General features: G+C 48.0%; 1 pseudogene; it reads right to left on the bottom strand.

Annotated features, from left to right (window-relative positions):
• Window positions 1–1,743: 1,743 nt before the first annotated feature.
• LOC105725328 (RNA-binding protein EWS-like) lies at window positions 1,744–4,086 on the bottom strand (annotated as a pseudogene).
• Window positions 4,087–12,525: the final 8,439 nt, after the last annotated feature.

Consider the following 12,525-nt stretch of genomic DNA (forward strand, 5'->3'; position numbering starts at 1 on the left):
TCCCAGAGGGTTGGGATTACAGGTGTGAGCCACTGTGCCCAGTTGCCTAAAATGAGATCTTCTTTGACCATGTTATAACTTTAGTATGACTTTATTTTGGTGCAAAAGAAAAATAGAAATTCATGCACGTTTTTTCATAATACACATTTCCAATGAACTTTTTGAAGACCTCCTGTATACATTAAAATTATATGTGCAAAGAATATTTAATGACATGATACAATAATTAAGGATAAGTGTCATTTTGGCATCATTAAAATGTGTATATAAGAATGTGTCGGCCGGGCGCGGTGGCTCACGCCTGTAATCCCAGCACTTTGGGAGGCCGAGGCGGGTGGATCATGAGGTCAAGAGATCGAGACCATCCTGGTCAACATGGTGAAACCCCGTCTCTACTAAAAATACAAAAAATTAGCTGGGCACGGTGGCGCGTGCCTGTAATCCCAGCTACTCAGGAGGCTGAGGCAGGAGAATTGCCTGAACCCAGGAGGCGGAGGTTGCGGTGAGCCGAGATCGCGCCATTGCACTCCAGCCTGGGTAACAAGAGCGAAACTCCGTCTGAAAAAAAAAAAGAATGTGTCTGTGTACATACATTTGTATACTATACATAATTTACATAGAAAAAGACTGGAAAATTGTATGTAGGTTCCAGTCCTACAGGGTTCTGTGAGCCCCTCCCGGCTGGTGCAGAGACCAGAAATTGTAGAAATAAAAGATATAAGACACAGAGATAGAGAAAAGAGTTTGGGCCTGGGGGTCCACTGCCACCCAGAGGGCAGAGTCCGGCAGTGGCCCTGAATGCCAGGATAATCTCACTTTTATTGAGTTGCAAATCTGGGGGCAGGGTAGATAGGGCGTGGCAGTGATAGGGTCAAGTACATCACGTGTCACTCAGGTAGGGGCTCAGGAATTTCTGGCACCCGAGGTAAGGTAAGGAGCATAGTGCATCAGCACCTTTTCCATACTTACCAAGAAAGAACTAAAACATTAAGATTTGCATTACTATTACTGATTATCTTTTCTAAGAAAAAAGGAACCAGGTGCAGAAGCAGAGCATGAGAGCAGACATGGAGCGTGACCACTGGAGCACTGCATCACATAGAGACAGTTAAGCCCCCTGATGTGTGCAGGCTTACCTTACAGCAATCAGGCCTTGCCACAAGAGCTTGGATAATCAGAGTTTTCTCCTAATTTCCCCAGGAAGGAGATGTCTCAGCCATTTTGGACACCTCCTTCCCTAGCTGGTTAAACAGCGGGCGCTTTCACAGTGCTGGCGCTGCCACACAGCCGAGGCGCCCCCCAGCAGCCCTTATGCGGGCGTGACAGAGGGCTTAGAGCATCTTGCCTTAGCGTCATTCATTTCACAGTGTCACCCCAGGTTCACACTTCCGACCTGATAGGCATTAGTAAAGGAATTGAGATCACCTATGAATAACTAAGATCTCCTATGAATAACTAATAAGTACTACGGTTATATTTGTAGTTACTTTCTTCTTCATTATTTATATGAAAACAGACTGAGGCTTTTTGCTCCTGCCTCGGCACTTACGGGGTCTCCCTCCTACATTTGTATATCAATATGACAGTAGTAATTATCTCCGGGTGATTTTTGTTTTTTTCCATTTAACTTGTTTTAATGTTTCTTCACAAACGGTGATAAATACTAAAGTACAGACAAGTAATAATCATAATGTTGTGGCTAACATTATAAATATGGAATTATAAATTTAAAACATTTTCTGGTTTAAAAAATAAATCTGGTAGTCAATGCAGCTCTGCGGGATCTCTGCATCTAATAGGGCCGATCTCTGTGCTCCTGACGGTGCTCGCCTTTATCCATTTTTCCAGGTCCTCCACGTCCTCCTCTTCTTCCTCCCATCTGTTCCATCAAAGGTCCAGGGGGCCCCCCAGGGCTACCTCGTCTTCCTCCACCAAAGCCACCTCGGTCCATGCCCCGGCCACCACGGAAGCCACCTCTGTCTCCACCACGGCCACCTCTGAACATTCCACCGGGATCCCCATGATCCATGAGGCCACCTCTTCCTCCCCACATGCTACCAGGGCCACCTCTGCCATGATCACCACCTAGGGGCAGGAAGAGTTGGAGGGAGGAAGCCTTCAGGCTTTGGGGCCTTACGCTGGTTGCACTCTGTTCTCCAGGCGAAGTTCTGGTTTCCACAACCTGGATTGGGACACTGCCAGTCTCTGGCTCGGTGCTGGACGTTTCCTCCTCCGGAGGGAAGCCTCCTCTATCTCCTCCACGGCCTCCTATGTGACCCACGGGTCCCCCAGGACCTCCTGGGCCTCCTGGACCTCCAAGGAGTGGTGGTGGCATGCCTCTGCCCTCACGGGGTGGCTTACCACCCCGCATACTGTGCATTGGAGGCTTCTTCCGAGCAAGAGAGACTTTAAGTTTGCTGCCTTGAAAGTCTTTACCGTCAAACCACTCCACAGCAGCCTTGGCAGTAGGTGGGTCTTCATAGGACACTGTGGCATCGCCTTTGGGCTTTCCTGTTTCCTTGTCCAGGTAGATGTGGATCATGGGTTGCCCAGTTCTCTCGTTCATCTTAACAATCCCACACAGCTTAAAGAAGTCTGCCAAGGGCTGGGCGCGGTAGCTCACGCCTGTAATCCCAGCACTTTGGGAGGCCGAGGCGGGTGGATCACGAGGTCAAGAGATCGAGACCATCCTGGTCAACATGGTGATACCCTGTCTCTACTAAAAATACAAAAAATTAGCTGGGCATGGTGGCGCATGCCTGTAATCCCAGCTACTCAGGAGGCTGAGGCAGGAGAATTGCCTGAACCCAGGAGACGGAGGTCACGGTGAGCCGAGATCACGCCATTGCACTCCAGCCTGGGTAACAAGAGCGAAACTCCGTCTAAAAAAAAAAAAAAAAAAAGTCTGCGAGATCATCTAGAGTCACATTATCATTTAATCCTTGTCCATAAATTGCACTGTTGTCAGAATTTTCATCTGGATCTACAGGTGGGCCTAGATCAAGATCTGCTCCTTCGTCCATGGGTCCACCAGGCTTCTTGAAGCCACCTCGCTCTCCAGCACTGCCCATTCCACCTCATCCTCCTCCCTGCCCACCTCTGCTCTTGCCTCCACGATCAAATCTCCCTCTTCCCCTGCCCCAGTTATCAGGGCCACTCATGCTCCAGTTCTCTCCTGGTCCGGAAAATCCTCCAGACTCCTGCCCATAAACACCCATGCTACTGGGGTGGTCCTGTCGGAATGAGCTCTGCCGCCCGTAGCTGCTGCTCTGTTGGCTATATTGACTTGGAGCCTGGCTGTAGGATCCAGTTTGGGGTGGGTAACTAGTGGGAGGCTGCTGCCCATCGCTGCTTTGTTGACCATAGCTACTCTGCTGTCCATACCTGCTCGGTTGCCCATAGGTCTTCTGCTGAGAGTAACTGCTTTGATCATAACTAGTCGGCTGTGTAGAGGAATAGTTGGTAGGAGGGCAGGATGGAGGTGTGGTGACTGGCTGCATAGGGTAGCTCCCAGGTACCTGGGGATAACTGTAGTTACTCTGTCCACATCCTAGGCTGGGCTGGTTGTAACCTCCTGTGCTAGACTGAGGTTGACTAGTCTCAGTGGGCTTGTTACCATCCTGCGGTCTTGTAGGTGCAGTGGCTGCTGGCTGCTGCCCACAGGCTGGATAAGCAGGCTGAGTGCCATAAGCAGACTGAGCTGTGTAGGAGGCCTGGGTGGTGGTGACTGTAGCAGTGGTGGTATCATAAGCACCAGTGCCATACCCCTGGACAGGCGGGCTGTATGCCTGGGGGGCAGTTGGAGTAGTATAACCAGTGGGAGGCTGTCCCTAAGAAGTTGCATAGGCGGTCTGCCTGTAAGTTGCAGTGGTCTGAGCCTGGGGATAGCTAACATCAGTGGGCTGTCCATAGGTTCCATAGCTTTGTTGCCCATATGCCTGGGTGGTCTGTGCATATTCTTGAGTGGGCTGGGCGGTGTAAGCACTGTAGCCCTGCTGCACTGCAGCTTCGCTATAGGTACCGTAATCCGTGGACGCCATTTTCTCTCCTTCCTCCTCGTTCTCTCAACGTCTGTCTCCCTCTCGCTTTCCCCAATTTTATTTTATTTTATTTTATTTATTTATTTTATTTTATTTTTTTAGAGACAGGGTTTCACCATGTTGGCCAGGCTGGTCTCCAACTCCTGACCTCAGGTGATCCGCCTGCCTTGGCCTCCCAAAGTGCTGGGATTACAGGCGTGAGCCACCACGCCCGGTGCTGATTTTTTTTTTAATTAAAAAATTTTTTGGGCTGAGTGTGGTGGCACACACCTATCAAGCCAGCACTTTGGGAGGTTGTGGTGGGAGGATTGTTTGAGGCTAGGAATTTGAGACCAGTCTGGGCAACATAGTGAGAACTTGTCCCTACTAAAAGTTAATAAATATGTTTTTATTTATTTTTTAAATTTTGTTATTTTCTTCTTTTTTTATTACTTCTCACTCTGACATAGATAGGACTCAAGAAATAAATATGTTTTTAACTCCCTTTTTCTTTTGAGGTGGAGTCTCACTCGTTGCAAAGGCTGGAATGCAGTGGCATGATCTCGGCTCACTGCAACCTCCACCTCCTGGGTTCAAGAGATTCTCCTGCCTTACCCTCCCGAGTAGCTGGGATTACAGGCATGCACCACCACGCCTGGCTAATTTTTATGTTTTTAGTAGAGATGGGGTTTTGCCATGTTGGCCAGGCTGGTCTCAAACTCCCAGCCTCAGGTGCTCTGTCCACCTCAGCCTCCCAAAGTGCTGGGGTTACAGGCATGAGCCACCGTGCCCGACTTCTCATAATCTTTTTTTGTTTGTTTGTTTGTTTTGAGACAGAGTCTAACTCTGTCACCCAGGCTGGAGTGTTAATTTTTGTATTTTTTTTAGTAGAGACAGAGTTTCACCATGTTGGCCAGGCTGGTCTCAAAAAGGTGTCCTGAGTGAACAGAGCCAGGAAACTCCCCAGAGTGCCTTGTCACCAACATATTTCATACTTAAAAAGAATGAGAGTGAAATGGACATTTATGTTTTCAATCAAAACAGTGACTGAGTTTTTGTTTTCCCTCTTGGGAAAATCACTGCACCACTCCTTCCAAAGGGAAGAGAAGAGAGAAGCCATCTTAGTAACTGCCACCGTTATGAACTCTGATGGGGAGGGAAGAGAAGAGAGGGAGGAGGCAGGAGCATTTGCTTTTCAACTTTTGTGCTTTATACAGTTAAAAAGAGACTGCACTATGGGTGATTTTCATTTCGTGCATATGTGGGGTTTTTTGATAGTCCTCAGTTTGTGTTTTTTTTTTTTTTTTTGAGACAGAGTCTCACTGTTGTCGCCCAGGCTGGAGTGCAGTGGCACGATCTTGGCTCACTGCAACCTCCACCTCCCGGGTTCAAGCGATTCTCCTGGCTCAGCCTCCCAAGCAGCTGGGATTACAGGCAAGTGCCACTACGCCTGGCTAATTTTTTTTGTATTTTTAGTAGAGACGGGGTTTCACCATGTTGGCCAGGCTGGTCTCAAACTCCTGACCTTGTGATCCACCCACCTTGGCCTCCCAAAGTGCTGGGATTACAGGCGTGAGCCACCGACCGCGCCTGGCCGGCCCTCAGTTTGTCTATTATGAACACAAGATACTTGTAATCAGGGTAAAAATGTCATAATGAAAAGGCGGAACAGATGTGGTTGGGCCACCCTGCTGCCCTGTCTGCAGGCCACTGACTATCTTCACTCTAGACCAGAATCCTCGGGCCCACTTAGGCAAGGTGGGAAACAAGGCAGAGAGCAAGGAGTCTTGGTCCCCTGCCCTGCCCACTCCAGCCCCTTTGGCCAAATACATCTCTAACCCCCTGGACAGCAGACCTGGTTGGCTCCTATAAGTGGCATGGCCCTATGTCCCCCAGCCTGACCCTGTCTGTGCCTCCCTGCCTGGTGCCAGCTGCCAGACCTTTCTGCTTAGCTGGACTCTGGCCTGACCCTCCTGACAAGCCCTTTCCAGGGGCTGGAAATGCCCCCACGTGACAGTCACTGGCACATGGTGTTTGGCTGAGTATCCAGTGCAGCAACTGCAATCTCAAGAAAGGCGCCTGCAGCCTTCAGGACCGTCTGGAGTTTATTTGGCTGCAATGAGCGAGGCTTGCCCCCTCAACGGCAGGTGAACACAGCACAAGATCAACAGAGAACCACGAGCAAGACAGGGTGCCCAGCCCCAGTTTACCAGACCACCTGCAAAGGCAACGCAGACTTCCGTCCTGAGATGCCTGTTAAGTCGTGCCTATAGGAATTGTAATCTCAGCTGCATGACCTCAAACACATCCCTCTCCACGCCACACTTCCTCATCTGTAAAGTGGAGATGATAATAATCTATTTTATCCAGTTACTCCATCGGGAGCACATAGGCTAATGTATGTGAAAATGCTTTATGAGCTGAAAGCATTTAAATGGTATTTTCTTTGAAAGTTCATCCTGGTGCTTTGAGAAGTTGTTTTATTTATTTATTTATTTATTTATTTATTTATTTTAAATTATTGTGATTATTATTTTTTGAGACAGAGTTTCACTCCTGTTGCCCAGGCTGGAGTGCAATGGCGCAATCTCGGCTCACCACAACCTCCACCTCCCAGGTTCAAGCAATTCTCCTGAGTAGCTGGGATTACAGCCGCCTGCCACCACATCATGCTAATTTTTTGTATTTTCAGTACAGACGGGGTTTCACCATGTTGGCCAAGCTGGTCTTGAACTCCTGACCTCAGGTGATCCACCTGCCTTGGCCTCCCAAAGTGCTGGGATTACAGGCGTGAACGACCTCAACCGGACTATTTATTTACTTTAAATCAACTACTTCTTAAGTGTTTGTTACCCACGAACTACATGTGCCCAGCATTGTGCTTAATTCTTCTAGCAAGTAAGTCAAGAAATAGAAGACAAATATGGCTTGTTGCCAAGGAACTTATGCTCATTCGTGGAAATGGAGCACTCACGTTGAAAGCCCATTTCCTTTCTGTCAATGAGAGGGAGCTTGAGTCAGGAGGCACTCAGCTGGAAGCACTTAGCTGGAAGAGGTGGGCCAAGAGCCCCCAGGTTTGAAGGTAGACAAACCTGAGTCTAATTTGGGACTCTTGTAAATCAGTTTCTATCACTGGTCCTGGTTTCCTCTGCTGTGAAAAGGAAATAGTGATGCCCGCTTGTAATCCCAGCACTTGGGGAGGCTGAGGCAGTAGGATGTTTGAACCCAGAAGTTTGTGATCAGCCTGGGCAACATGGTGAAACTCTGTCTCTACAAAAAAATACAAAAATTTACTGGGTGTGGTCATGTGCACCTGTGGTCCCAGCTACTTGGGAGGCTGAGGTGGGAGGGTCATTTGTGCCTGGGAGGTCGAAGCTGCAGTGAGCAATGATTTTTTTTTGTGATACTGCACTCCAGTCTGGGTGACAGAGTGAGACCAAAAGAAAGAGAGGAAAAGAGAAAAAGAGAGAAAGAAAGGGTGATGCCTATAACGTTATAATGTTAAGTAGTGGTGATAATTAAAGAAAGTGAAAATAATGTAGATTAAATACCTAGCTCCGTAAATATTATAGACACCTCCAAAATGAGGAAATAGCAAGTCTCCCTGCCGCCACTTTTTTTCTTTTAGTCTCGCTCTTGTTGCCCAAGCTGGAGTGCCATCCTGTGATCTCGGCTCACCGCAACCTCTGCTTCCGGGGGTTCAAGTGATTCTCCTGCCTCAGCCTCCTGAGTAGCTAGGATTACAGGCATGTGCCACCACACCTGGCTAATTTTTTTTTTTTTTTTTTTGTATTTTCAGTAGAGACGGGGTTTCTCCATGTTGGTCAGGCTGGTCTTGAACTTCCAACCACAAGTGATCCTCCTGCCTCGGCCTTCCAAAGTGCCAGGATTACAGACATGAACCACTGGGTCCAGCCTCAGAACTTTTCATCTTGCAAAACTGAAACTATACTCATTAAAAAACACCTGGTCAGGCACAGTGGCTTACGTCTGTAATCCCAACACTTTGGGAGGCCGAGATGGGCAGATCACCTGGCTTGGGAGTTGGGAGGTTGGGAGTCAAGATCAGCCTGGCCAACATGGTGAAACCCCATCTCTACTAAAAATACAGAAAAATTAGCCAGGTATGCGGTGCTGCATGCCTGTAATCCAGGAGGCTGAGGCATGAGAATTGCTTTTACCTGGGAGGCGGAGGTTGCGGTGAGCTGAGATTGCATCACTGCACTCCAGCCTGGGCAACAGAATGAGACTCTGTCTCTAAAAAACAACCTCCTCATTTCTTCCTCTCCTCAGCCACTGGCAACCACCATTCTACTTTCTGTTTCTATGAGTCTGATGACTCTAGATACATATAAATGGAATCATATGGTTTTTGCTATGTGTGTATGACTGCCTTGAAATAAGTGAAGTACTTAGCATAATGTCCTCAAGTTTTATTCATGTTGTAGTATATGACAGGATTTTCCTCCTTTTTAAGGCTGAATAATATTCCATTGTATATATAGACACCACATTTTTTTTTATCCATTCATTATTCAATAGGCCATCTAGGTGTGAGGTACCTTGGATATTGTGAATAATGCTGTAATAAGCAGGGGAGTGAAAAAAAATCTCTTCAACATCTTGATTTTAGGCTGAACGTGGTGGCTCACTCCTGTAATCCCAGTACTTTGGGAGGCCAAGGAGTGGGGATCACCTGAGTTCAGGAGGTCGAGACCAGCCTGGCCAACATGGTGGTACCCTGTCTCTATTAAAATACAAAAATTAGCCAGGTGCCCGTAACTCCAGCTATTTGGGAGGCTGAGGCAAGAGAATCACGTGAGCCCAGGAGGCAGAGGTTGCAGTGAGCTGAAATCACACCATTGCACTCCAACCTGGGCAACTCTGTCTCAAAAAAAAAAAAAAAATTCATTTTAATTCTTTTGAATAAATACCCAAAAGTGGAATTACTGGATCATACAATAGTTCCAGTTTTAATTTAATTAAAATTTAATTAGTGGTTCTATTTTTAATTTCTTAGAACTCATACTGTTTTCCATAGTGGTTGCACCATCATGTCATCCCACCAACAGTGCACAAGGGTTCCAGTTTCCCCAGCAAGACTTGTTATTTGCTATTTCTTTGATAGTAGCCATTTTAATGGGTGATAGGTGAACAAAGTCCCTTTTTGGAAAACTACTATAATTTCTTCTCACCACTCCAGGAATGTGGCCATTGAGTGTGATTATGGGATGGACCCATTATTTTATCAAAGGAATGTGCTTTCTCTGTGATCCTTGGTGAGCCAAGCAAAGCCTCCACTCCGCTGAGTGAGAGCTTTCCACACTCAGTCTGTGGCAGGAGAGGTGCACATATGAGCTGCAAAGACAGGCCAAGGCCATGACTGTATTTGCCTTGGCCCAGCAAATGCCACCAAGGAAAGGAGGTGCCCTCCAGGGCAGGCCAGATGCCTGCGTGCAGCCCCTGTCATCCTTCTCAGGGGCCATTCACCACTGTTATCTTTCTCCTGACATCTCTCCCAAGGTTAAACTTGGTGAAAAAGTTGTTGTTGAGAAGTTCAAAGCCAGGGCTGTTTTGGCTCTGTTAAACAAGCTTTGGGAGAGGCACCATGAGGTCCAATGGAGGCCAAAGGAAAGCTGCAGCAGCTGGAGAGGGAGGGTCCCTGCGTTTTCGCTTCTGGGTGGAAAGTTAGATTCAAAGTTCAGACTGAGTGTGGTGGCTCATGCCTGTAATCCCAGAACTTCGGGAGGCCAAGGCCGGCGGATCATTTGAGGCCAGGCGTTCCAGACCAGCCAGCCCAACTTGGTGAAACCCGTCTCCACTAAAAATAAAATTTAAAAAATTAGCCAGGTGTGGTGGTGGGTGCCTGTAATCCCAGCTACTTGGGAGGCTGAGGCAGGGAGAATCTCTTGAACCCAGGAGGTGGAGATTGCAGTGAGCTGAGATCACACCACTGCACTCCAGCCTTAGTGACAGAGCAAGACTCTACCTTAAAGAAAAAAAAGTTCTAGTGCTGGGCTGGGCACTGTGGCTCACGCCTGTAATCCCAGCACTTTGGGAGGCTGAGGTGGGTGGATCACTAGACGTCAGGAGTTCAAGACCAGCCTGACCAACATGGTGAAACGCCATTTCTACTAAAAATACAAAAAATTAGCTGGGCGTGGTGGTGAGCACCTGTAATCACAGCTAATTGGGAGGCTGGAGCAGGAGAATAAATTGAATCTGGGAGGTGGAGGTTGCAGTGAGCTGAAATCGCACCATTGCACTCCAGCCTGAGCAACAAGAGTGAAATTCCGTCTCAAAAAAAAAAAAAAGTTCAAGTGCTACCCAAGAGAAAGAGTTGAGGAAGAGAAAATTCCAGATATGGGGTCTGCCAGAAAGAGAGCATCAGTCAACCATTGGGGGTGCAGTGGAGCAGGGCCAGAGGTGGTTCCCAAAAATGGATAGTGTGTGGTTAAAGCATAGCTTGTAAAATCAGATGAGACTTGGGTTCAAACCAGACCTGACCCCACCACTTTCTAATTGCATAGTCTTGGGCAAGTTATCAAAGCTTTCTGAGCTGTTTCCTTATCATTAAAATGGGAACAAAAATGCAACCTCAATGAGTTGTGAGATAGTATTTTTTATCACAACAGCTAGTGTTTTTAATTTTTTTTTTTTTTTTCTTACGGAGTCTTGCTCTGTCACCCAGGCTGGAGTGCAGGGGCGCAATCTCAGCTCACTGCAACCTCCATCTCCTGAGTTCAAGCAATTTTCCTGCTTCAGCCTCCCAAGCAGCTGGGATTATAGGTGTGTGCCACCACACCTGGCTAAATTTGGATTTTTAGTTAGAGACAAGGTTTCACCATATTGGTCAGTCTGGTCTTGAACTCCTGACCTCTGGTGATCCACCTGCCTCAGCCTCCCAAAGTGCTGGGATTACAGGCGTGAGCCACCTCACCTGGCCAACAGCTAGCGTTTATATTAAGCACCCCCAACTCGTCCCTGTGCCAGCATCTTCTAGGCATGCAGATGGTTCGGTGGTCAAGGGTGAAGGCTCTGGGGTGAGATGGACCTTGGTTGAAAGCCCAGATCTGCTACTTCCTTTTTTTAAATTTTTTATTGAGATGAGGTCTCACCCTGTCATCCCGGCTGGAGTGCAGTTGTGTGATCACAGCTCACTGCAGCCTCAACTTCCCTGGGCTTAGGTGATCCTCTCACCTCAGCCTCCAGAGTACCTGAGACTACAGGCGTGTGCTACCACACCCCGATTATTTTTGTATTTTTTGTAGAGACAGGGTTTCTCCATGTTTCCCAGAGTGGTCTTGAACTCCTGGGCTCAAGCAATCTGCCCTCCTCAGCCTTCCAAAGGGCTGGGATTACAGGCGTGAGCCCCCGGAACTCAGCCCGGCTACTTCCTAACTGGAGGACCACAGACAAAGCTGTTATCTTCCCTGGGCCTCTGCCTGCTCATCTTAAAAATGAGGACGATAGGCTGGGCGCGGTGGCTCGCACCTATAATCCCAGCACTTTGGGAGGCTGAGGCGGGTGGATCACGAGGTCAAGAGATCGAGACCATCCTGGTCAACATGGTGAAACCCCGTCTCTACTAAAAATACAAAAATTAGCTGGGCATGGTGGTGCAGCCTATAGTCCAGCTACTCAGGAGGCTGAGGCAGGAGAATTGCCTGAACCCAGGAGGCGGAGGTTGCGGTGAGCCGAGATCGCGCCATTGCACTCCAGCCTGGGTAACAAGAGCAAAACTCCGTCTCAAAAAAAATGAGGACGATAAGTGGGAATGGCTCTTGTCACCCCAGGTTGACCTAAGGCATCAGTCCAGTGTCACACAGAGCTGGGCACCATGTATGTCTGCTTGCTATATTCTGGGGCAAGCAACTGAGGATGAAACAGGCTGGGTGTCATGGCTCACATCTGTAATCCCAGCACTTTGGGAGGCTGAGACAGTAGGACTGCCTGAACCTAGGAGTTCAAGACCAGTCTGGGCAACATAGTAGAATCCTGTGTCTACAAAAAAAAAATTTAAAAATTAGCCAGGTATAGTGATGTTCACCTGTGGTCCTAGCTACACAGGAGGCTGAAGCAGGAGGATTGCTTGAGCTGGGACGTCGAGGCTGCAGTGAACTGTGAGCTGTGATTGTGCCACTGCTACTGACTCCAGTCTGGGTGACAAAATAAGACCCTGTCTCCAAAAAAAAAAAAAAAAAGAGAGAGATGAAACAGACACAACCCTGCCTCCAGGGAGTCACACTTTAATGGACAGATAGACAAGGAGACAGCTCATTTCTTTTTTTTTTTTTTGAGATGGAGTTTCGCTCTTGTTACCCAGGCTGGAGTGCAATGGCGTGATCTCGGCTCACCTCAACCTCTGCCTCCTGGGTTCAGGCAATTCTCCTGCCTCAGCCTCCTGAGTAGCTGGGATTACAGGCATGTGCCACCATGCCCAGCTAATTTTTTGTATTTTTAGTAGAGACAGGGTTTCACCATGTTGACCGGGATGGTCTCGATC

This window comes from Aotus nancymaae, unplaced genomic scaffold, assembly GCF_030222135.1.
Source record: "Aotus nancymaae isolate 86718 unplaced genomic scaffold, 86718_ANA_hifiasm-v0.15.2.pri h1tg000040l, whole genome shotgun sequence".
In the NCBI taxonomy this organism is placed as follows: Eukaryota; Metazoa; Chordata; class Mammalia; order Primates; family Aotidae; genus Aotus; species Aotus nancymaae.